Here is a 26303-nt window from a genome sequence, read left to right as displayed (position 1 = left end):
TGACTTTGGTAGGTTATAATTAGCATTCAACTATTATATACCATTTTCTCTTCCAAACTCTGATTAAGGAAAACACTCGTGGTCATTATGAGCATCTGTTAAAGTCCATGGTATAACCCCACAACATCTTCTTCATAAGCAGGAGGGTGGGAAATATTTCTTTTTTTACTAAAGTAATTTCCTGGGGGAAAAAAAGTAATTTTGCCCATTCCTAGAATAGAAAAATGGGAATAGATTGGGTATGGTGGTTTCTTGGGTCAAGCAAGTAATAAATCCATGCAAAGAAGTAGCTGAAAAGACTCTAGAGGAGTTCATGGACTATATTTGCCTTCGGTTAATTTTTATTTTATTTAACTTTACATTAAGTACTCGCTTAATGTTTTTATGAACTGGTGTTCCCATCAGATATTATTTCTGTCTCAACACACTGCATTGAAAGGAATTTTGAGACAAGCCCCTCATAATTCCTGAAACCCCTCCAAGCACTGGTCATACGAAATTTGACTGATTTTGATTGCTTATTGCTTCCTTTTCACATCAAACCCCACCCTCCTTTACCGATGGTCAGAGAATGCTCCAGAGTCTTTTCCCCTGACAGAAATAGGACTTAGAAAATAATGAAAATTCTCCTCTCCCTCTCTCTGCCGCTGAGTGGGGCGATGGGTTGCTCCGTTCCTCTGCTGGGAGATGACTTTAACAGAAGTGCAAATCCAATGGTGAGAGTTTGGAGTTATTTCTCTTGCTGCAGAGGAAATCCCTGTGGTGGTGGTGACTTTCTTTGCAGAGAAGTCCCACTGGAAACTGCCTGTTTCCCATGGATGGGTTTATACAATAAATATTTTTTTTCTTCCTTGTATCTTGCTCTGAACAGACATTATGATGCCAAGCACTTTTTTCCTCTTTACTTAGGAGGTGAGGCTGCAGTCTTTCTCTGAGGGTCCTAAGAACCATAGAGGTGGATTTGGGCAAGTTTGTGATGGATGCTCCTTGCAACCAAGTGTGATGATGCTCCATACTCTAAGGTCTAGGTCACAGATACAAACAACAAAAATTCAAACAAATATAAAGGCCTACAAGTAAAATTAAAAATAATACGAAAAATAAAGCTTTAGAAAACAGTTTTCCACACGAAACTTGCAATTTATTGTGTTTTATAGTGTTTTAATTGATGTTTTCTCAGAGACACATCACAGACCTACACCACCAACCCCTACAGCAATGACATTATCTTTCTGATTACAGGGGGAGCTTTGAGTCAGGCCCTAGAGCTTTGAACTTGCTCTTGCCTGTCTTTAAAACAAAATGATGGATCAGTTGTCAAAATGAAGAACAAAACAACTGAGACTTTTGGAGGTCCCTTTCCACCCTGAATTAATCTTCCAGAGGTGCTCAGCTCCTGCTGGTGCCCGTGCATTGTGGTCAAAGCTTTCTATGCAGCGTCTGCACTTTCTTCATATTTTGGTGATTTCTCCATTGGTGAGTGCAGTTGAGCTTGATTTTGTAAATGCTTTTAGGATCTTGGAGCATTGTTGGACAGCCTTCAATGGTATGGATGTGACAGCATGAGCATCTGGAGGGTTTGTGTGCAGATAAAGCATCTGTGATGTTGGGAAATCATTGTAGTGTTTTTGCCAAAATGAACTTGAAATGTCCATATCTAATTGAATGGCAGCTTTTAAATCACAAACTGGAACTTTCCATGCTACAAACACACACATGGATCTTATGGCAGAAAGAATAGTTTCCAAATCAACACAGGGAAATTATGCAGCTAACTCCCCAGCACAATTAGAGTACTAAAGGCATGTGAAAACAAAAGTAATTTTTAAAGCTAACAAAATAATGGCAGGTTGAGGTTTTCCACAGCTTTATAAAATGAAGCCAAGGATCATTTCTGTGCCAGGTAAAAGTTTCGGTCCATAAAGAGCAGCTGTGTTGTGCTACTTTACACAAAACAAACAAGCCAGTTAAGTTTGCAGGCCATGGTTATACCAGACTCAACATGCCTAACAAAGAGGCTCTACTAAAGAAAAAAAATATTTTTTTACCTGAAGGAACTTGTGTGTTTCCATACTTTAGGGAAGATGATTTAAGGGCTGATGTCTTCTTGGTTATGCTGCAAGTTCAATGATCTGAGAGACAATGTAAGTGGAGAGACTGCGTGTCAGCTGATGGATGAAGCTGATGTAATTAAATTCAGGTCATCATAATGTAAAAAGAGTTTCATTGAGATAAATAGTGTCTGCATACCTCAGCCTTGTGGATTGTTGATAATACATCCCCTAAAGTGCTAATCCCAGCCCTTGCTCTTTCTGAAGCTCTGTAGAGTGACTGAAAGGCAATCATACTTGAAAATTGGACACCCTTTGTGAATTAGCAATGGTCTACCCATAAATCATCCATAGGAGCTTTCTGCAAAGTGTCTGCCCCTTTGCAGCTTCTGTCCATAAAATATTTAAGTTTGAATCTCTTTGGTAGAAATGGAGTACATGGGGAAGAGTTGCAGAGACTGCACTTAAAATCCCAGTTTAGCAACAGTATTGCAGTGCTCCTGCATGCAGGATGGAAAAAAAGTGGGAAACTCCAAGGTCTGTCCAGCTGTTGTGAGTGCTGGACAATCAGGGCTGCTTCTCAAGTTCCTCATCGCTCTTGGGCTGGTCAGTCTGGCAGTGGGGAATTCTCAACATGCCAAGGGAAATGAAGCTGGAGAGGGAGAAACTCCACTCTCGTGGCACTTCACTGGCTCCAGCCCTGCAGGGGCCCTGTCCAGATCTCACAAGTTCAAGCACCACATGACGAGAGAGGCTGGGTGAGGGCCAGCATCGTCCGAGAATCAGCACAGGCTTACTAGCATCCCATCCCTTCTCCTGGGCTTAACATATCTTGGAACAATGAGCAATCTGGCCCCTTCCTCAGAAAGCTCATGTCATTTCTTCCATGTCCTGTGTTGGCTGAATCCCTCCCCAGTGAGCAGGAGGGTCAGCTGTGCACAGTGCAAGCCATTTTCACTGGATTTCTCAGAGAGACTCTGTTTCAGCTGAATTCAAAGCAGCTGGATAGTCAGGAAAAAACATTTCTTCTTGTCCCCTGTGTCTGCCTGTATCTGGCAGTCAGTGTTTTAGCACATTATTATCTTTTAATTCCCATAGTTATTGGGCATTGTCCAATTCATAAAATGCAGACTTATTTGGATATTGGAGTAAGTATGGTGAAAACATGAAGAAAGACAGCTGAGGAGAAAGGTTCTTATTTTCTTTAAACTGTAGGTAGTTATTTCAGGTTTGGAATAAAGGTTTCAGATGATTCATTTGTTATCTAAGTGTTGTGGAGGGAAAAAAAGAGTCTTGTGTTGTCAATTTTTTTTATTGTGGTTAATGTAAACTTTTGATTCTTATTCCAATATTGAGAAATAAAAAAGATAAACACTGAGGGAAAATACCACTTCACTCTGTGAAACCTTCCTTCCCTCATGGCACACCATACTTTATCCCCTTGATGAGACAATGGGTGTCACACAATGTGGTGATCAGTGCTGGTTTTTCCTTTTCTTTCACTGCTCCTTGTTTCTTACTCAAATGCCCTGATGAGGTTCCTCCATGGCCCACAGTCCCCACAGAGATGTACCTCCTCCAGAAAGGCCTCACCCTTCCTCCAGCCTCTCCTCTTTCTCTGCTGCTGCTTTGTCCTGGATCGGGCTCCTCCTGTTCCTCCTTTTTCTCCAGCGTCTCCCCTGCACTGCTGTTTCTCTTGCCCCTGCTTGGGCACCTCTTCTTGTCCTGTGCCTGCTCTGGCATCCCTCCTTCCCTGGCATCTCTTCTTGTTTAGTGGCTGCCGCCTTTCTTAAATATGTTTTTGCAGAGGCACCATATGCTCCTCTCATTGTTGATCTTGATGCACAAGTGGGTCAGTGTTGTCTGTTGCAAAACCAGCTGGAAATGTCTGTGCCCAGCACAGGGCAACCCCTCGTCTCCCACACAGGTCATCCCTGCAGCCCCTTCTCCTGCCAAAACCTTACAGTTATGCCCAGTATAGTGAATCATTCCAATTATATCTCTCTTTAATTTAACACTGATTTCTGTGAGCACATTTGTTCTCTTGTCTTCAAGTGCATCTAGCTGTGGTGCTCAGCACCTTTCAGAATTGAGCCCTGAGTGGAAATTACAATAATTGTAGCAATTCTGTCTAATAATTTATCTTGCACGTACACATACTTTTACACTTTATTTGTTGGCAAAGAAACCTGGGAACTATCCATAAATAAGCTCAAATAAATTAGAATATGTAAAGCAGTTTAACACAAATATGAGTATTTTTGAGGTCTGAGGAAACATGGATAATTTTCAACATTAATTTTTCACAATCCTCTAGTTTCTTCATCTGTTCATGAATTTAAAAGGCAGTGAACATAACTGTGACATTTCTAATTTAAACAACAATAAGAAATCTATCATATACATGTTATGACACACATTAAAAAATACCAGTTTATAAAGTTGACTCTGGGTTATTTGATCAGATCAGACTTGAATCTCTGTGTTGAACATAAGCCAGATTGCTAGGTCTGTATGTAAATAAATACCTAAACTATTTCTGGGTGATGAGGTCCCTGGGTTCCAGACGTGCATTCAGCAAGCCTTATGATCTGCTCACATCTCCGGTTGCTGAAAGTCTGTTTATAAGTTCCAGTGATCCTGTCTGGTGTCTTCTTTTCTCCCTATTACTTGGATTATGGGACAGTCTGGGGCATGGATGTACCTGACAAGGAAAAATTAGTTTGTGAAGACCTTAATGACAGCAAGAAGCCATAAGCTCTGTGTGTGCCCCACATGCTCTTTCTTTTATAGCTATATATTTCAAAGCTTTTATCTTTTATTGTTCCAAGGTGGGTATAAAAAGTTAGACCTGCAGAAGGTCATAAGCCACCACAAGGCACATTAGGTGATTAAGTCTGATATTTAGAACCTCAGCCAGAAACTTACTGAAACAAGACCCTGTTACAACCATCACTGTTTCTTCACCACACCACTCCACTCCTGTACATGGCACTGGGGTTCTCCTCTCTCTCCCTGCCAGCAGCCCAGGCACACCAGGCACTCACCAAACCACTGTTCCCTTCCCTGGACATCACCCTTAAAACCACCAGCTAATAATGCTTTGGTGGCTCTTAGTAAACAGTAACTCTTGAGCTAACTGAAGCTCATGGCATGATCTATGACAGTGAAAAGTAGATTTCAGCAGCTGCCAGAATTTCTGCATACTGTCACCTGAGCAGTCTAAATCCCCAAATCACTCACCTTAGACACATAACATAACATACAGAAATATACATATGTGAATACTTTTTTTTTTTAAAACTCTTATGACCCTGCTCTTTGAAGGGGGTTTGTACTAGAAGACCTTTAAAGGTGCTTTCCAATCCAAACTATTCTATGATTCTATGATTTCTCTTCTGCTGTGGTGGAGGCAGTTGCATGCCAAGCTAGCACAGCTCTCTTGTCCCAAAATAGCCCTATCCATGCTGTTACTTATTTTAGGAACACATATGGCCTCTTTCTTTAGCATTTGAGCATCTCACAGTCCCAGTGAGACTGTTTTGCTATTGTCTCCCATTTTACACGTGGGGGACTGAGACATAGATATGGGGTGACTTAAAATAATGCAAAACACTTTGCATTCCCAAGGAGGAGTTCTGCAGATAGTACAAGGACTGCTCTCATGCCTCTGGTAGGACAAGGAATGGACCCTGTACCTCCTGAGTCTGGACTTGCTGCTTAACCTCTTGACCGTGGTTTTTCATGGCAAGCCGTTATTTCATTTTAAAGATACATCATGGATTGCCAGCAGCCACTTTCTGATAAATTTTCACCATAATGTTTAGAGAAAAAGCAACTTTATCACATGGATTGCAGGAAAAGCATCCTAATTGCCCTGGTTAATTCCAGTTTAGAGAGTAATAGACCCTTCCTGACTAAGAAGCAATAGGTAAATCATTCCTGTTCCTCTCTCACTCCACACACATTTGCAGATGGATCCATATAAACATTTTAACTCCAGATTAAAAGCCTTGGTCCCATCTTGGGCTTTCCATCTTTGGCTTTACAGTGGAGTGGCAGCTCCAAAAACAGTATTCGACCTTAATCGATATGATTTGTGGAGCTATAGTACTGATGAAGCACAGGCCAGGACAGAATTTTTGACCTCTGCTTTCCCTTCCTTCAAGGTATGAGGAGCCCCTGAGCCCTTGCCCAGTTCGCTGCCCCCATGTCACGCTCCTTCCCGAGCAGGATCCCCTGGCACACGCCAGCATCTTCCCATCAGCTTTCCATGAGAACGGTGCAGCTCTGGTTGGCAAGTGCTGGCCAGAGGCGTGGAGCTCCAATTCCCTCCCTCTGTGCATGAGGGACCTGGCCTGCAGCCACATTCTCACACTCCCCAGGCAAGGGAGGGCTACTGATCTGGGACAAAACGCTGGCCACAGACCTGACTTCCAATGCCTTTTCTATGAAAGAAGATCACTTCTGGCCAGGCCATTCCTATTCTGTATTAAAGATCTAGAAAGCACGGTGTTATTTGTTTACAAATAGACTAAAATAGAATCCTTTGGATATATTGAGCACTTCCATCTCTGGATCAGAAAGCACTTTGTAAAGCATTGAATTAATTAAGCTTAAGAAACACTCCAGGCATACTGAAGTACTATTACCCATATTTTAAAGATGAGGAAATGGTGACAGAAAGAAGATAAGGAACTGGTGTGAGAACACACACTGAGTCACTTGTAAACTCAGAAATTAATTAAATTCAAGATTTTATATCCTTTCCTGCTTGCAACTAGAATTGGCTAGAAAATGGCAGTTTACATCTGTGAAGACATATACCCCTTTCTATTATAAATAAATTATCAACATTTTTAGTCAGAACATTTTATAGGCTAGAATGTATCTATAATTTTCTATAATAGTCTTCATAAACATTCAGTTCTTTGGCATCCATAAATCTGAAGTGCGTGTTCTTATCCAGGTGATGAGAGGAGAGTTAAGGTACAATTTCCACTGGTTCTAAATACAGGACCATGTTCCTTGCAATAAAACCAAACCAGATAAAAGTTTATGTAGGTCCAAAAATTCAATTAAGACCTGTCAGTGGTGAGTATAAGAACAATGGATGCTTATTTCAGCTTACACCTTTGATTTCTAATTTGCTTACTTACCAAGAGGTACCTTCTCCTAATGATTTTCCTTCCCTGCTCACGTTGGTTTCAAGAATTACACCATGGTTTTTTTCACTTGCTTATCATTGCTCACAGTAAATATCCTCAGGGGTAGGTTTCCCATCATCCAAATAGTGATGTCCTGGGAAAGTGTCCCAGGAAGAGTGGTGGTGGCAAAAAATTTAACTTATGATTAGACTACACTTGGTAATTTTATGGAAGAGATTTTGTGATGTAGTTGCTGTGATAGATAACCTCAAATTCAATGACCCACGAGATCTCTCCTACTCCAATGTTATTAAAGAAAATGTTACAGGACTTGGGATAGAAGTGAGCTCATTTTCTCAGCTCAGAGTTTTCTCACGTGTGCTGGGGGTGTGGTGGTGGGCAGCTGCTTTTGTCTGGAATGGGTAGATGCATCTAAACCACGAGAACCAAGGAGGAGTCCTGAATTCTCGCTCTGAGTGCTCTGGTGGCGCCTTGACTACACGAGGAAGGGAGGTGTGGAAACTCATCTCCCTGTGTGAGCCCATGGGCAGAGGGGCAGTGGTGCATTCGTAGTGCTCTCCAAGAGGTCCCTTGGGATCAGATGGCTTGGTGCACCAGGAATGAGAAAATACCATTTTTGCACAGTCTTTTTTCTGCACTGCTCTTATACTTGAAGAGTTCTCACTTCTTTGAAAGCCATAGAGAACATCAGTCAGATTAATGCTGGGGGACTGTGAGCAATATATGCATTGGGGAAGTTGAGTTCAGTTTCCAAAAGCAAAAGTTAAGATTAGAAAGAACAGCATGAGGAACAATAATATCTGAATTTTAAAAAATAATTATTGCCTTAGAGAACTCTCTTTTAATGTTACTAATTAATTGATGTCCTTCCACTAATGTGTATACAGAAATAACCCACATATCAAAGTAAAGATTAGGAGATTATTACTGGTTTTAACATAGAGTTTTAATTTCAGCTAAAACACTGCTAACTGTTCTCACCTTCATTACTTTTGTTCATTTGACTTAGCCTAATGTTGGAGTGAAGTTAGTCCATGCAAGTGACATCATTCTTTAATCAGACTTTACTACTTTAAAATTAATTTCAATTAACTGTTGGGGGGAAAGCTTTTTAGTGTCATTTTTAACTATGGAAGTATTTCTTTCATGTTGAACTATACATCTCAATTAGAAGAAAAAGTGTTGCCAAATGAACTGGATTGTGGGCTAGACCCAGCCTGTAAAATATGGATTTGAATCCAGATTTTAAATCTAGAAAGTGTCACATTTCTGTCTATCTTCATACAAAATCTATTCATTTGGAGCTTTTAAAGGGAAAAAAAAATGCTACTCATTGTGAAAGGCACCAGAGTCTGGCGCAAGTGGTCAGGCTTCAGAATTTGATCCAATCCACTAGAAGAATAAGTACCATGCAAAATGCAGTGCCAGGTTTAAATGTACCAAAGGTTTGGAAGTTTTTATGTAATGTTTGGGATTTGAATCTAACCCTATGGGTCCATTAGAAAATGGTTTTACTTTACAGTTCCAGGACCATCTGTGTTGTGGTGAAGGGTAGCTAAAGGCAAAAAAAAAATGACCTGTATTAATCTAAAGTTCAAAGCCTGAAATGTGCAAGTAGGGGAGAGGAAAGATGTCGTTTTCTCCATGGTAACATGGATGTGTATGCACCTTTTCATCAGTGAAACAGAGAATGGCTTGAAATGCTTTGGAGAATCCTCCCTACTTTGGGAACGTTTGGGCTTTCTTTTTGGAACAGTGGGCACAGATCAGTTGATTGAACCATCTTGCACCATTTCTCATTGTTAACCCTTCATAACTTCAATTCATCTTGGGGGTGTAGAACCATCTCCCTCTGAGTCACTTTTTTCCCAGCTGGTAGCTTATGTAGCTGAATGCTCCAAAAGTAAATATAATTTCTCTAGCTAACTGACCTTTCACTGAGCGAGATCACAGGAGAGGCCATGCTGTTACTCTGCATCCTGAAACTCAGTGAAATAGCCTTTTATCATTTGGTGAGAACACGAACATGGACATTTCATTTTATTTTGCAAATAATTCCTCCTCTTATGTGCAACTTTCTCTGAAAGTAAACCTATTGTTGATGTTCAACTTGGCACTTTGCAGGATGGAAAGCAATAAAGACTTATTCGTAAATTTGGATGCAAAGTTTGTATTATATATATTGTATAGTGAAACAAACATGAGGGTTCTGTAAGCACTCTGTCTTCTTTTGTTCTTAGAGGTCTTGCGCCACAGCACTGCATGCTAAAGAACCCCAGTAGTGTGTGAACAAGATGTGCTTATACGTGGTAAAAGTAGTGGTTCTTTTGTAGTTATTTGTATTCATTTCACATTTCTGTAAACCAAGGCATCTGTACTTGTAGCAGCTCACCTACATCAGGCAGATTGCCAACAGCAGGGAGATCTTCCATTCAGGGTATCTGATGGCTTTTTTGCTCAAATAACCCTACAGTCTACTGGAATGTAAGCTTGGCTGGTGTTTGTGCATATTCCCAGCAGAGGAGATGCTGTTGTTTCCAGCAGCATTGGTTGGCAATGCTGCCTTGTTGTCTCCTTCCTGCAGCTCAGGTTCCCTTTCATGATGCCCCACCAAGTACCTTCCTGAAAATCCTGGCTGTGCTACTCTTGATTCCTTATCCCAAATGAGATCAACTGAAGTCCCTGGCCCAGGGAACGCCTGTGTTCCTGGAGTCAGGGGTCCTGAGACTAAACATCCCAGCAGCACCATCAGTTAATGACAAGAGGGTTGGCATTGACACTGCCTTGGATTATTCTCCATTTATGCCAAATCTGTTCCAAGAGGTGGCTGGCTCCTTCCCACACTCTGGGAGCCAGCCACTTCTTGGAGAGTCATTTCAATAAAACCACATCATCTCTTTTGAGGGAAATATTCCAGCTCATTGGCTTTTTGGTTTGAGAATTCAGCTGTTACTTCTGGATTCTCTGACTCCAAAGAGCTGTGGGAGAGTGGCTGATACATCACATATAGAGGCAAAAAAGGGAACATTCATATTCTTCAGCTGTAAGCCTTTTAATAAACATGTTTTCATATAACTTTGCTGGTTTTGTCCTATTTTCTGCTTCTTATGTATGCAGCTAAGTGCCAAAGACCCAGAAAAATAGTTCACTAACATCAAATTTGATCCTCCCATGTGCTGAGCACTTATTGGCTTACAGGCATTTTTCCAATATCACCAAAAGAGATTAATGTAGGGATGTTATTCTGAGCAACTCTCACCGCAATACCTAAGGCAATAATGAAGACATTACAGGTGAGGCAGGTAGTAACTCTTTCACTTAAGCTCATATGACACTTCCTATTATAAGTCTTTTTTCAGACCTTTTATCAAACTTTAACTGTTGGAGTTTTAATTTTCCATTCTACATGACCTAAATTTATTATGTTTTTTGAGGGAGACAGGGAAGATGAAGTTTCATATACGATAGACATTTCTCAAAATCTGTCTGGGTGTAATCCTTTGTTTTTCTCATGTCAAGTAAGAATTTCAATACATCCATAGCAGGAGCAAAGTATTAAATGGGGGAGATCCTTCCTGTTGGCAAGCTGCACTTATGCTGTAAGAAAGAGTCATATTTGGCCAACTTATGAGCTTCTAAATATTTTGTATTTCTGATCTGGGGTGTTCTGGAGTCTGAAAGGACACGAAAAGCTGAATTTTAATGTAAAATTTTCAGTGAAACTACTTTGCTTTCTCTGTGGTTGGGGGGAAGTAAAAAGTTTTTTCTGCCTCCTAGAAACTGTGGGCCTCATATGTCTGGAAAATAAGACAGGTAAGAATGACAGGAGAATGTAGATTAAGGAGATGACAAATTTTTATCTTACTTCAAGATCAATTCATGAAATCAGTGTTTGAATGTATACCCCACTGAATTAGTGGTAGACTTCAAAAAATAAACACAAAGGTGGTACTATGATGAAATACAGTTTATCAAAAAGCTGGGAAGAAAATGCTCAGGAGACCCAGCACTGACTAGACATATAACTGCAGCAGAATGTTTCAAGGGCTAACTGGGGAGAAAGGAAAAGGATAGAGAAGAGGTCATCAAAAGACTTCTTTACACTGTAGTTGCTTCATTTCAAATATAAGCAAAACCTTTAGGCTGCATTAGGCTTGTCTTTGTCCCATCTGCCCCCCCAGCAAGGAGGATTTTGTGGCACTCCTCTTGGGCATGGTAGTCAAAAACAGATTTCTTTCTAAACAAATGATCTTTCACTGCTTCTTGTACTGCTTTCCATCTTCATTGGCAAGCACATTTCCAAAAGAAAGCTCAGTGTCTTTTACATACCACAGGTGGAACTGCATCTCCACCCTGAGAGAAGCCCCTGGCAGAGGCCAGGAGCTGTTTCCTGCCATCTCCATGTGCAACACGCTAGAGTTCACACACGGCCATCCAGCTGAAATCTGCTTAATGACTCAATCTGTGCCTGAACATTTCTGGCGGAGCTGAAAAAGCTGTCTTTGCAAATGTGCTGTATGTGTTTGTTTACTTGGCAGAATGCAAAGCCACACAGAGACACCCAAAATGGTTTCCATGGGGCTCATTGGACCAGGTGGAGCTTTGCAGTACTGCAGCTTTGCTGCCCCTTCTGCCATGCACACTCAGGCCACCGGTGCCCACAGAGAGCCTGGATTAGCAAGGAAAGGACCTTTAAAAGGCTCATGACCTCCTGCAGAGGTGGGGACTGTGAGGGGTACCTCTTCCTCTTAGAAAAGTTTGGCTCCCTCCTGGCAGACTCAGCCTGGGGGGAAAGAGTGAAAGTGCTGCTTACCCAAGTCCTGTGCAGAGAGAGGAAGTTTTTGTTCCTGCTGAGCGTTCCAGGAGAGTCAATCTGATAGAAGCCATTGAGGCAGACAGAGCTGGGTATCCATGTGGAGCTGTGTAAACTGTCGTTATATCTATTGGCGACCTTCAGCATGCCCTCCTCCTCCTCCTCAGCTGACATTAGTCAGTCTGCAGGTGGTTGCTTGCCCATCCTTTGTTAGGCTCTGGGTGGCTGCTAGGCTGGGATTTATGCCGGTGGAGAGCAGCCTGAGTGGGATTTCAGCACATCCAAAGCAAGGCAACTCATGAACACAGACAGATGTTGCAGTGAGGAGACCTGGGAAGATAATCTGCTTATTAATCTGCATGCTCTCACTGTTCTGTCTGAGGCCTGAGACAACTAGTAGTCAAGATCTCCATTTCACATGGAGTTTACTCTCTTTTATTATGGGAGAGTCAGTTTTCCGGCAATGAGATGCAGTCTGACATTTTAACTTTCTCTTTTACTGCTTTTTTTGCAAGAAAGCATCATTCTGGGTCTCAGCTGAAGGATACAGCATCAAAGAAAGTTTGAGTTGCACTCTTCCTGGTTTTGCAGACTAAACGTTAAAAGTGAGTTATAGTTTTTTTAAATAAAGCAGTTGCTGCTGCAAAGTTGAAAACTTTCTCAAATAGTGAACTGCTTCTCTGTAAATGTCTGTCTCTGGTACCTGAAGCCGGGATTCAGAAATCACGTGCGTCGGAAAGGTACAAGTAGTTCTCCTGGATTACATGTTCACAAATGGTATTTTCACTGGAGCAGAATTTTTTTTCATTTCAATGTTTCTAAAACTGATTGGTTCATAATATTTTGCGTGTCTTAATCTGTTACCACTCCCTTTAATTGCCCACGCATGGCTGCCCTGAAAACAAGAGAATGTAAAAGTCAGAGCTGTGCTATGCACAGAAGTGTTAACTGAGTGTTAATGAGCTGCCATGTCGGCTCCAAGCCATCTCTGGAAGCCAGCACAGTAAAACAGAATTTAAAGGCCATCAAGTCATTTCATGGCTGCGAGTCCTGACCATGTTTTGCAGTGAAGTAGATGTCCTTGTTATCTAGATGCCAGTTAAATGCTGCCAGCTCAGGGTGTGAATGGGAAAAGCTGCTTTTCTATGTCTGGAGCTATTATTTCACTGTACACACCTCAGATAGGCACTGGTCCTCATCTGCACCACATCTGCAAACTGAAGAATAGTAAAAGCTTTTGGTTCAAGAGGGAGTAGCAGAGACCACTGGGTGCTTGATGTGAAGCAGCTACAGAACACAAGGAGAGAATGGCTGGTATGTGGTGGTGGCTAACAGCCTTCAAATACATCTAAAAATCTCTTTTGTCTCAGTGTGGCAGAAAGGTCTTTTCAACTAAAAGTGAGCCATTCTGGAAACTATGATAGTGAAATTAAAAAGAGGCCCCATTAACAATCAGTGTCCCCTCCACATTATGCTGCTGACTGCCATGTTCACAACACAGCCATTCTGCAAAGCACTATTGAAGGCAAAGATGTCTATTTTTCTTGTGAATATCTTTTCACCTTTTTGTCAAAGTGGGAGAGGTGGCAGTACTAACTTCACCAGATGGACCAGATGGTAGAAAAATAATGTAGGGAAAGGCAGTAAAAGGAGGGGGTGAGGGGGGAGGCAAAGAAGTTGGTATTCCTGGCAGTAGAAATTAGGTAGTCATTGAGCATGATGGTAGTAATTGCCATTGCAATAACTCCTTTTCCCTTTCTTTACTAAGATATTGATAACCATATTTGAAGAACTTACATAGGAGGCAATTCTGTCTTCCACTGCATGAGCTAGAAAAGGACAAAAAGTCATCCCTCTGGACTCTTCTCTTTGGGGAAGACTAACCAAAATACAGACACTTGGTGAAATTGATGCACAGAACTATCAAGTCTCAGTTTTGCTGAGGCCATTAGGTGGGCATCACTCAGAACCACACCAGTGCATTGGGTGAACTGTGGGTACATGTTGGTGGACATATTTCAATCTCCTATCACCCATATCCATTCCAGTAAAGGAAGATCAGGTGAAGTATGAGTAAGCCCTGCCTGTGCCAGCTCATGTCCAGAGGTTGTACTGTCTTGCTGAGAGGTGAAGAGCGTTTGCTAGGGCTCAGTGCCATGAAAATACAAGTATGTTGGTTCTCGCTGTTAGAATACGACTTGTTATATTTATTATATACATCATAACATCTCAGGTCTTTAGCATCTTGGAGTTTGATATCCTGTTGCTCTGTTGCACTGTTGATTATGACTATCCAGTACCAGGGGGCGGAAAAGGAATTTGTATTTGGACAGCAAGTTAGATGGATGAGAAGCTGAACCGTATCGCGTGTGAGCTGACTTCTCCAGCCCACTCTGAGTAAGCACACATGGGATGTCTGCCTTAGCTCCATGACTCTCTAAATAGCCTTTCTGGCTCTATGCCTAATTTAGTTGGCAAATTTTATTCTGGAGGTAGTTTTTTCCTAAGTTCACTTTAGGCAACCAGCAGACAACTTACCTCTTACTATGCCTTTGCTGCTACGCTGCTAGCAATAGTACTATTGCACAATTTTACCTCTCTTTTGTGAGATAATTGAGCACATTTAGAACTGACATTGAATATTTAAACTTACATATGAAGTATAGTGCTTATTTAGACATTATTATAAAGATTTTTGTGGGTTTTTTTCACTTCCTTGCTGTATATCCAGTAAGAAAACAGTCTAGATTCAAACACTTCCATGTAAAGGGAGCTTTGAAAGAAGAGTTGTAAAATCTGAGATGTAAAATCCTGAATAAATGCAATTGCTGAAATTCATCTTTTCCATTGGGAATGGTTATGGTGCTTTACCAGTTTGGGTTGAGAAAACAACATCCTATTATGAAATCTTTCAATAGACTGAAGTATTAATCTTCCTTTCCCCTTTTAAGGAAAAGAAAAAATAATTTCAGCCTGAAGAACCAATTTTTAATTCTGTGTCAATCAGAAATTTCCTACAGAAATGATGATTGAAGGTTGCTTGTACACACACACACACACACACTGGAGAAACTGGTATCATCTAGAGGACAGTAAATGAAAAATATTTATCTGCCTTTCAGCCCTTTGGGCTATGATTTTTCCTTACCATCAAACTATAATTCTCAAATGGTTAAGAATATAAAGCAGTTAAAAGTGTGATTCAGGAAAATATTTAAGTACCTTTATGTACCTTACTGAAAACAGCTGATTTCAAGGATATACTATTGTCAATAGGAATAGTTTCAGACCTGTGCTTGGGCACAGTACTGAATTAGAGGCCCAGGCTCATTTACATAGGACATTCAACTTAATTAGTCCAAATTCACTTAAATTATAAATTGAAAAATGGATTAAGTTTTATACTAAGCTGAATTAAGACTACTTTAATTTTGAAAAGTCTTTACAGGGTTAAATGCACTTTAACTAATCTGCTTTAAATTAAGCCTTTAGTTAATTTGGATTAATTTTCCTGAATATCTTTGTGAAGACCAGCTCAGAGTTAGGATCCAGTCCTGCAAATACTCATAGAAATATCTCACATTAAAGGAATTATTGCAATACTAGAAGTTAAGAATGTGGATAATGTCAGGTATGCAGTAGAGTCAGCACAAGCTTAAAGAGCCATGCATGTCTCTGCAACATGGAGTGACTTGAGACCAACTCAAATGCCTGATTGAGTTTTCACCATGATTGATCAGTTTGCCTAGCATCAGCAAACAATACATAGTCATATGGTTTGTTTCTTAACTGTTTGAATACATGTACAAATACTTGGGCTTACAGCCTCTTTGGTATCATTTCCAACCTCATTGAAATGGGACCTGGAAAGCTGAATTAGAGTATTTGCTGTGAGTTCATTTTGTACTGCCTTCTGATGTTCCAATGTTTGTGAACATTTAATTTCCACATCCTTACTAATGATTAGTTTATTTTAAATAATTTTTTAAAAACCCAACCTTGCGACCATGGTCTTGATACGATCGGTATATTCCAGGCCTGTTTGCTGCATTCCAGGCTTGTTGGATGGGAAGGATGATGTTTGCTTCCATGCAAGTCAAATACAAAGTGTTTCTGTTGAAAATGTCCCAACAGAAGGATTCCCATGAACAATTTTTTTCCACAGTTCATCAGTAAGGAGCTGATGTCAAAGGATTTACTGTGAGTTAATTTTGCTTTGAACATTACCATGACATTTTCATATTTAGGCTCAAAAGGGCTCTAAGTTCTGCAGCCAAGTGTCCTAGGCAATAATTCTTTCCTGTTTCCAACAGCTGACATAGGAGTCCAGTAAACTGATGTTTTTCTGCAGTAGGGGAAAGCTTCCATTCTGTTTCCCGCCTTAGAAACAGTAGAGAACATGAAGACTCATTCTCTGCACCCATCTGAAGATCCCCATGCCTTGAAAGGCGAGAATGTGTCCCTGTTCTTGGAAGTGCATCTCCCTGACTTTCAGGTTTGGGCTCATCAATTTCTTCCCATGTTCCTTACATATGCTGGGAAACTGGGAAGCTCATAGTCATCTTTAGGAAATCATATTCCCTGTGCTTTGGGTAACAGAGAACTGCTGCTCTAACTCAAGGCAAGAGCGTTTGCCACCCTGTGCTTTTGGCTGCTCTTGATCTTTGTGGCAAAGCAGATTCCAGCCCTCCTGCTTGAGGCTGCACAGACTTGCCGTGCCCATGCTGTAAAGCAGGTAGAGAGCCTGCAAATGGAGATGGAGGGAGCTGTGAGAAGGACCTGGAGGGGCAGGGAAAGGAGAGTCCTTGTGCCTTCCAGCAGTGAGCTCCATCAGGGTGGTGAGCTCTGTGCCAAACTGGGCAAGGTGCAAACTGTGTCCTCTGGCCTCACTGGGTGTGTCTTTGCTGTGTCTTGAAAAGGATCCTGCATAGGCACATGTGCACAGATCTTGCTGCCAGGGCTGTATGTAATTCTGGTGCCAACTGATAAACAGCACATGTTTCCAAGAGAAGGTTTTCAGGGTATGCAACAAAACCTGAAGCTCTTCTTTGAAAGTCTGTACTGATAAGCCACTTAGTGCTGAAAAAATATGGAGTGATATCCCTCTTACAGGTGATAGCAAGGAGATGATAATGTTTCTGAATTTCCAAAGCCTACCAAATTCCCACCCCACAACCTTGTAGGCCATGTCTATTTAACTTGGCTTACTTAAATGGAGTTACACAAGCCTACAATTTGCTACATTACTTCCTTTATAAAATCTGAAATGCTCACACACTTTTTTCTCTTTTCTCTCTAAGTGAGAAACAGTTTTACTCTTGTGGATTTTGAAGGCCTTTTATGAAATTGATGATACAGAAGAAAAGATTATTTTTATAAAGCCAGGGTCCCTTGTGTTGCTCTGGTTTTGATTAGTCTGTGAGCTTTGAGACAGACTTCATGGTGAGTGACTTGTTTAAATGCTACTTAGTTTTTAATATTTCATTTGTTGCCTTTAGAGAAAGTGAGATGTTCATAGGAACTACGATTAACATTCTTTACTGTGTTCTCAAGGGTTTACTTCTGTAAGAGAGATTATTGATTGTGACTCTTTGAAGGAGAATTGGCCAAAAATAATCCTTCTTGACAGGATTTCTTCTTGGGATAGGACCTGAGAGGGGGCAGTTTAACAAAAATAACAAACATGGTTACAAACAAAACAGAATTTGTTTCAATCTCACGAAGGAATTCTGTGGATTTTGCTAGTTCTAATAATACATCACCTTGCTGTGCAAAGTCTGCTTCTCGCCACAGGGTGGTAGGGGAAAAGCTGCTTTTTTCGTACCATGAGCCTTTTATATCTGCAAACAGACTATATTACGTTCCTTAAGAATTAGTGTTTCAGTGGGTTGACACTGAAAAGAGGGGAATTAAAGTTCTGTGTCTAAGGACAAGGTCTACTTTCATGATTCACAAATTAGGGTAGATTGGCAGAACTGGCCTATGAAGCAGAGGCACAATATTCAAAGCATACCATTTATGTTCCTATGCCATTATATGTCTGCACTAGAGATTGTTTTCAGGGATCTCTTCATAGTAGATAAAATTCTTCCTGAAAAACACACAGGAGAGTTGGGGGTTTTTTTCTTTGAAGGACACAGAGGACTGCCAGAAGGGTGAGTAAAGCCAAATCCCTTGAGACAAAAGGAAACACAGGTTCCTAATTTCTTAACATGATGTGCATTTCTGAAACAGCAAAATCAGGAGACACTGTGGAATTAAAACTCTGACCTCTGGGTTCAAGAGGCAGCTGGTCCTGAGCTGGGTTAGCACCGTTATAAAGATTTCTCTAGACTTAATAATACTGCCTCAGATATTAATCTTCCTCCCTCTACCCTTTTCAAATATTTGCAATAGATAGTACAAGAAAAGTGCCGCAAGTCACAAGCTATTTTAAGCCTTTTGTGACACCCACAGAGAAGAAGAGAGGAGGAAATCCAGGCACATGTGGAGGTGCAGTTTCCTTAAGTTCAGTTCAGGTAGCTTCTGTGAGAACTAAACACTGCAAGAACAGGCAATTCCAAATGTCAGTCCTGTGCCCTGGGCAGGGTTCAGGCTCTGCATTTGACTTCACGGTCCTATACAGAGGTGAATTTGGGCACCACTGGAGTTGTGCTGCAGGAGCCACTGTTTTCTGAAAGCAGATCACAAAAGGTGCTAATAACAGTGGCAGGCCATTGCTTACAGCCTCTGAGCTTCAGTGTTTTCAAGGATTGTCCTCCCAGTGCAAAAGTCTCTGAGTGAAAAAACTGTGCCCTGTGGGTTCCTCACATTGTCCTGCCAGTGCAAGGATGGTTTTCCAGGAGTTCACTGAGAATTACAAAAATCCATAATTCAGAGCTTAAGAGATAAAAAGTGAAACATCTTTTTCATAAGCCACTATTTATTAGTGGGACTGTATACCATTAACTTAGTCTATTGCAGTCCTACCTATTGCAGACTCTGCTAAAGCAGGGTTTTGATTAAAAACCATTTTTCTGAGCACACATTTTAGATAAGAAACTGTCCAGTGAACATCACTGGATAGTTATGATGAAAATTAGTAATTCCCACAGATCCTGTAAGTGCAGTGATTTCCAAACCCAGGCCTGCTGAGGTTTTTTTAAGGTAAATATTTGCCTCTCATTTGCATGGTGTTTGGTTAATATTTACTCTCCTTTGGCATCAGAGCACAATGGAGGGAAGCAGATGCTGTGCATGTATCTGAGGTCTTTTTATCCCAGGCACAACAAAAATTAAAAACCACCGTTAATGTTCAACAGGACAACTCATTTCGAGACCCCATCACAAACCTCATCACAGTAAAGGCTCCAGCATCCTGTGGTATCTTTGCTTTTGCTTAGGAAGTACTTGCTTCACCTGCCCTCACACCCATTTTTCAGTTGTTTCATGAAATCCTGGATCTTATTTCTTCCTGATTATTTTCTACCCCCACTCATTCCCTCAATAACTCACAGTGCTTTTCATCGAAGCTCATATTGTTTGTTTTGGATAAATAACATTCAGCTATTCTGCTCCCTTAGCTCTTTCCCATTTAACCTTTTCTCTCTGCATTATAACTTCCTTCTTTTCTGCTTTATATCACTCCCTGAATCCTGTGGAAAAATGTGTTACAGAGAGGAAAAGGAACAGTTTGTTCACCTAATCTGGGCTCGGGTGGGCAAGATGTAAGGGCTTAAAATTGTAGGAGCAGAGATTTCCTCCCAGCCTCATGGTAAGAGCTCAGGACAGCAGTAGATTACTTAGGGATGTAGGTTTTGATAGAGAGAATAATAAAAAAATAAAAAACCAAATCCAGAAATATTTGTAATTGTGACTCATGGTTCAAGTATATATCTCTTGTGGTCTTCTCTTCAGCCCTATTTTCTGTAAATCGACAATTCAACCATAAATTCTTCTCATCTTCTTCTCACCTGCTATAACTTCTTTTTTGTGCTCTTCTCCAATACCTTGTTGACTGTTCAGTGTATATTTGTGGCATCATGACTGTATCTATATAGTTTTATGGATTTATTACTATATATCCTTGTATGGGACTAATACTTGCAATACAAAGCATTTATATCTGTGAGTACCAGATCTTTGATTGATCAAGACAATAGCAAGATATGTTACAGAAAGAAGAAAATCTTTCTTTTGGTAGAGATATTTCTGGGGTCTTTCATAAAGTATTTGAGACTTTTCATCACTGGCAATAAAATTCTAATCTACTTGTCTTTTCAAAAAAGCATTTTAAAAAGATCAAATTGGCAAAATCCTTTTTTATTTTCCATTGACAGAGCCAATCCCTTTACATACATTTTCCTTGAAATTTATTGCTTCAACATTTCTCATATTCTGGAGTCTTCACCTAAAGCTACTTCAGAACATTCATGATTAAAATAACACTAGAATTATACTGAAGTATCAGAGGAGCAAACAGTGAGTATTTTATATGCATATATACCATTTAAAAATAGTTATGTCTACTTAGTATCTGTATGATAGTACGGCACAATGACGTATGGTATCGTATAGCAATAGTTAAATGTACTATATTTTGCTGTGTTATTTTATTACATTTAATTTCATTTACAGAAGGTTTGTGTAAAGCCGATAATACCTATTTGATCCTTGGATCTTGTCCCTGTTGTCATTTATACTTGGCATAGGTATAATCCTTACTGGTGAAGGAAGAGGACCTGTTGCCACTTAGTTCTCTGTGACATTAATCTGTCTGGCAAGCTGTGGGACCCCATGGGATGTGTACTGAGTATCAGAAGCTAAAGTTCTCTCTGAACCACTTGGCTCTGGCCAGGACAGTCTGTACGTCCTTGCAGTGCCTCAGACTCTGATACAGTGCAGAATCAACATCACATCTCACATTACCATGTGGAAAGTACAGCCTGGCCAGCCTGTGACATTTCAATGTGTAGAGGCCTGACTGGGTCAGGGAACCATTCTCAGTTAAAAATTATAACTTTCTTTGGTTCCACTGGTTATTTTTAACTCATACCAGTTCTTCAGTCTGGTTCACAGCAGCTGTTCTAGCACAGTCAAGACACAGCATGGTGTAGGAGTGAGCAGCAAGATGAAGGAGCTTCCTGTATTGGCACTGAGGATGAAAGAAATGGCCATGAAACCTTTTCTCCCTGACTTTGCTGCCAGCCATGAGGGAACTGGGGTAAATGAGGAGCTAAATAAAGGGCAGTCTGCTGCTGAGGTTAAGCTTAAAACCATGCCCAGGTGCCAAGAACAAGACCTGATACTGCACTGGCAGGGTAAGTTCCCAGCTGGTTGTTTGTATGATATGTAGGAGAATGAAGGGAGGTTAATGTCAACTTGAACAATGGCTAGAGTACTAAAAGATGACAATAAATAAATGAATGCCAACTTCTAAGTCACGCCTAATCCCATCCCGTGTCTTGACTGGACCTAGGAGCTAAGAGAGGTTGTGGTGGTGGTCTTTGATCACATTTTTACATTCTTGACACCTTGCAGGACACATTCCCTCTCACTGACTAAGAGGGTGTGCTGTGCCAGGCACAGGAAAGCATACAAACAGTATGAGTGAGCTTCTTGGTGAGAATGTGTGATGAGAGCAGTGTTTCCCTGAAGTCAGTGTAGTGAACCAACTGCATGAGAACAATGCAAGCCATCTGCTGAGTGGTTTTTCTCTCATCTTGCTTTCCTTTGGCCTCTCAATATTGGCTGTCAGCTGTGGAGCCGAGATGACTTCAGAGCAGAGGGATATGGAGAAAGCGACTGTACCCCTATTCCTTGCCTGTGTTCTTCCCAAAGGGTGGGAAGCAGAGAAAGAGAAGAGCCTTCCAGAGAACAACAAGAAATTGCCTTAAAAAGGCCAGCTGTCTGAAGTCTGGAAGTTTGGCAAATATTTGCTTTTGTACTTCAGGACCAGTGATCTTTAAAATGTTAAAATGTTTTTCTTACCCTGAGGCCACAGAAGTTTGTGCTTTGATTCATTCTGTTTTGTGTTTAAGCCACCACAAAATAAACTATCACACAAGCAGGGCACTTGAAAATGCTTATTGTGTACCCACCCTCTGACTTCTATTTTATCACAAGTGATAAAGGATTGGAATTTAATAAGGGATAAGCTGTAGAGCTGGCCCAGAGGGTTACCACAGCCACCTGGGCTCAGTGTGTGTGGTGAAGGACTTTGGCCCAGCAGGTTTCTCTAAGGTTTGGAAAGCCTACATCACTGCAGCAGTCATGAAGCAGCACAGATAAGCTCCCTAGGGAGCCTCCTCCAGACCCTCACAGCCAAGGCAGATTGCTGTGAAGCGAAGCCTTTGGGGAAAAAGAAGCCTTTTCCAGCCAAACGGATCCCATCAAATAGTAACATGTTTGGCCATTCCACTGAGTCCTCCTGCAAACCTGAAAAGTGGGAAGATCCACTTTTCATGCACACTCCATCTGCCTTTCTGAGGAGCTCCAGAGCAATAAATATGGGCTGCAGCCTGTGAGTTGCTCTGGGGTTTATTGACCTTAAAGAAATCTCATTGACTTCAGTTGTGATGTCAAGTGAGTACTGTAATTTCAAAACCCTTTGTGAATGTACCTCTGCATTCCTAAGACTGTAGCCTTGTCTAATGGTTATAGTAATATCTGTATGTCAAAACTGAAGTGTTTTATAGGTCATCTATCACCAGCAACTGTGGGACTCTACCACAGCATGCCCAGTTGTAAAATGGGTAGTATTTCATTACATCAGAAAATGGTTTTGCAGGACTGATAAAGTGTCTGCAAGCAGGGTAGAATCTTCAAAAAGAAAGATTGCTTTTTTTTTTTAATTAAGCTGTTTATCAACAATTATTCCAGTTCTTTACAGATGTGAGGGGGGTGGGGGGCAGCAGAAAAAAACATAGACTATCACTTCCGTACCACAGTTCTCAAAACTTCAATGTAAAGGCAAGGCTGAAAGAATTTAATTCTCCTTTCATGGTAAATGAAGTAATATGAACACTATACAACTAGAGTTTTTTTAGTAAGTGATTGGGAGGCTATCAGAGGAGGAAAGTGTTTCTTCATTAGAAGGATTTTGCTCAAATGGGTCTCAATTTTCTCTTCCCTTCTCCTGAAATTACTGATGTAACTTTTTAATTTAAATTAGTATTTGACAGGATGTGTTTATTCTTTGTCCTCACTTGTCTCGGTTTGAGGGGAAAAACCAAAATGTTTTACCCACAAGCAGGGGAGGGGCCTCCTCCACAATAATCACACCACTCTTTATCAAATTTAAGAAAAGGAATTTTAATACAAGAAGGATAACTGCTATATATATATATATATATATATGTAAACAAACTAGTGCAACCCACTTCCCCAACACCATAAGAGAAAAAAAAAACAACAACAAAACCCAGCAGGTTTTCCTCCGGGAGAAAAGGTTATACTTAAGTGTCCTTGTCACAACCCGGCTGGCTGCAGAGTGAGTTTCAGTCCCTCTCCAGCGAAACAGACGAGCAGTGAGCTTTCAGATGGACTCAGTCTCTTCCCCCTGTGTTCCCCGTCCAAGAAGCAGAAAAGGTACGAGCAACCAGCAGCAAATCCAAGGCAGGTAGCAGCACGGCAGGAAAAAAAGTAATCCGAAGTAGGCAGCGGCAAGACAGCCAGGGAAAACCCCAGCAGTAACCAGCAGGGCAGCCTGCCTCCTTGGAGCCCCCACTCCCCCGTTCCGCCGAGCCAAGACTGAGGAGAATATCCAAAAAAAAAAAAAAAAAAAAAAAAAAAAACCAAAAGAGACAAACCTGCCCCCACCCCAGCGATCACAGTTAACTGCTTCTTTTGTTAACCGCTGGCCTGGGCAGTTAAGTGGCAGGGGAGAGAATTTACATAATAATCCCAAACTACAACATCACTAGAACTGAAAAGTTGCACACAAGTAACTATATTAGTTGTTAAGGCGGTTTTCCACCAGTGTAGTTATATCTGTAAAAAGTGCCATTGTAAATGTAGTTACACATAAACAGTAAGTGGCATTGCTGTTCCTTGTCCCCTAAGGGACCACCTCTACCAGAGCACATCTCAATACCAACAAGACCCTGTCTCCAGGAAGAAGAATGTACTGTTTTGCAGGGTTTTGCATTAACTGGAGGAAATAGGAAGTGAGAGGAAACGTCATGCAGTGGTGAAGCTTTTCACCATCACCAGACTGGGACACCCTGCACTGGCAGATATTAGTATTGTATCCCTTTTAAAATTCATGCAACTGGGAAATCACAGCTGGTCTTATGCTGCTTAAAAGTAGGTTCAGATGAACTCTTAAATTGTTTTCAAAACAACTGGTAGTAATAAATATTTTAATCTAAGAGATTCCTGGCTTAAGTTAATGGATACCAGCCATTCTCACATTGGATTTGAAAGTGCTTGTACTGGATGGAAAAGCAAATATTTGGCTTTTTTAGACCACTGATGAAGATTTGTCTGGGAACCACCATAAGACATAATACTTTTTAAAAACGTAGAGCTACAGGTGTGGGATGTAGCCCCAACCACCCAAAGCACTCAGGCTTAGCCCTCAAAGCAACTGGGTAAATGAGAAACTATTTCTGAGCATCACACCAGCTGTAGGCGTATTGCTGTCTGTGTGGATTTGGAGCCTGCTAACAAAGCCAAGAGAGAACAAAATACTGTTCTTTGGTGTCAGCTCACTTGGAATTGAGAAAATGGAAAGGCACAGATTACACCTCCTTACTTCATCAGTGACAGTTTTCAGTCTTTATAAAATGCTTTATGAACTGTCATTTTGCAGATTTCTGTGCCTGCCTGTGCCTGTAGCCATACTTTTCTTTTATGGTGCATTGTTCTGCTTCCTTTCTTTTTTTCTTGCTGTCCTGCAGCAATCCTAATGTGTGCTGGTCCCATGATTTGGAGGTTCCATCTGCTGCCTGTGAAATTCTGGGATCACAGGATCTGTCCTATACTAAAAGATGGATTTGGAAGGTAACTGGACAACAGATTGATTGTTAAACGGTGTTCAAAAAGTATACACACTATTTTAGGTCACTGTTAAAATACTCAAGTACCAATTGCTGTGGCTTTCTTTTGCCTCAGTCACTTATTTAACTGTAATTCAGAGGTATACCCAGTCCTCTAATGCCAATAACCCAGAGGTTCTGAGTGTAAAGACATCACTGCAGTCTCAAATACCACCATAGATTTATAGCATCCATCTCAGTAGAGTTTCCTTTCTTCCCTACAATTATTTGAAGGCTGTAAGCCAACTCCAACACCCACAGAGAACTAATTTAAATCAAGATTCAAATCAAGTAGGAAATCTTGGTTTAAATAATACATTTGATCTCTTTCTGCAGTAGCAAGTTATGCTAGATACTTTGTGAAATAAAAGTTAGCTTTCATGGGCTGGTAACCATTAGAACACCTAAAGGGGGCCTACAAGAAAGCTGGAGAGTGGCTTTTTACAAGGGCATGTAGGCATAGGACAAGGAGAAATGGCTTTAAACTGAAAGGGGGCAGATTTAGATCAGATATTAGGAGAAATTCTCCTTGTGAGGCATTGGAATAGGTTGCCCAGGGGAGCTCCATCCCTGGAAGTGTTGGATGGGGCTTTGAGCAACCTGGTTTGGTGGAAGATGTTCCTGTCTGTGGTGGGGATGTTGGAACTACATGATTTGTCACTTCCAACCCAAACCCTTCTGAGATTCTGTGATTCATAACAAAAGATAGTACACAGTGACATCTTTCTTCTGTTAACCAAAAGTATTTACTATGAATATTCATTATGCTGCTAAATTAATAATCACTGTATCATATTCTTGATTTTGTCATATTTTTAATTGGAAAATGAATGATGGTTCATTTATTTCCAGGGTTTTTTTCTTGTTTTTATGAATCTATATTTGAGTGAAAACTGGAATTTAATAAAAATTCCCCAAATAGCCTAATATTCATTTTGTTACCTAAATAAATGATATTAAGTGATAACTTGAAAGTAAAAAAATTATTTTCTTAGTTTAAAAGCAACTAACTGGTTTGTTACTATGAATAATTAAGTTATCAATCACTGAAGTAAGTCAGAGCAGAGAAATTGGGTACTCATTGTACCCATTTTTATTCATAAATTGGAGAAGGAAAAACAAGTCCTTTCTCTTTTTTTTTAAATTCTCTGTAATTCTACAACTTGAAATAAACTTATTAAATAGAGCTAACTGAATAAAATAAAATCAGTAAATATTTTGTATGGGCAAGAAAGCTACTGCTTCCAAATTT

The sequence above is a fragment of the Pithys albifrons genome, chromosome 1 (assembly GCF_047495875.1).
Source record: "Pithys albifrons albifrons isolate INPA30051 chromosome 1, PitAlb_v1, whole genome shotgun sequence".
Taxonomy (NCBI): Eukaryota; Metazoa; Chordata; class Aves; order Passeriformes; family Thamnophilidae; genus Pithys; species Pithys albifrons.
Note: the sequence above shows the minus strand (reverse complement) of the source record.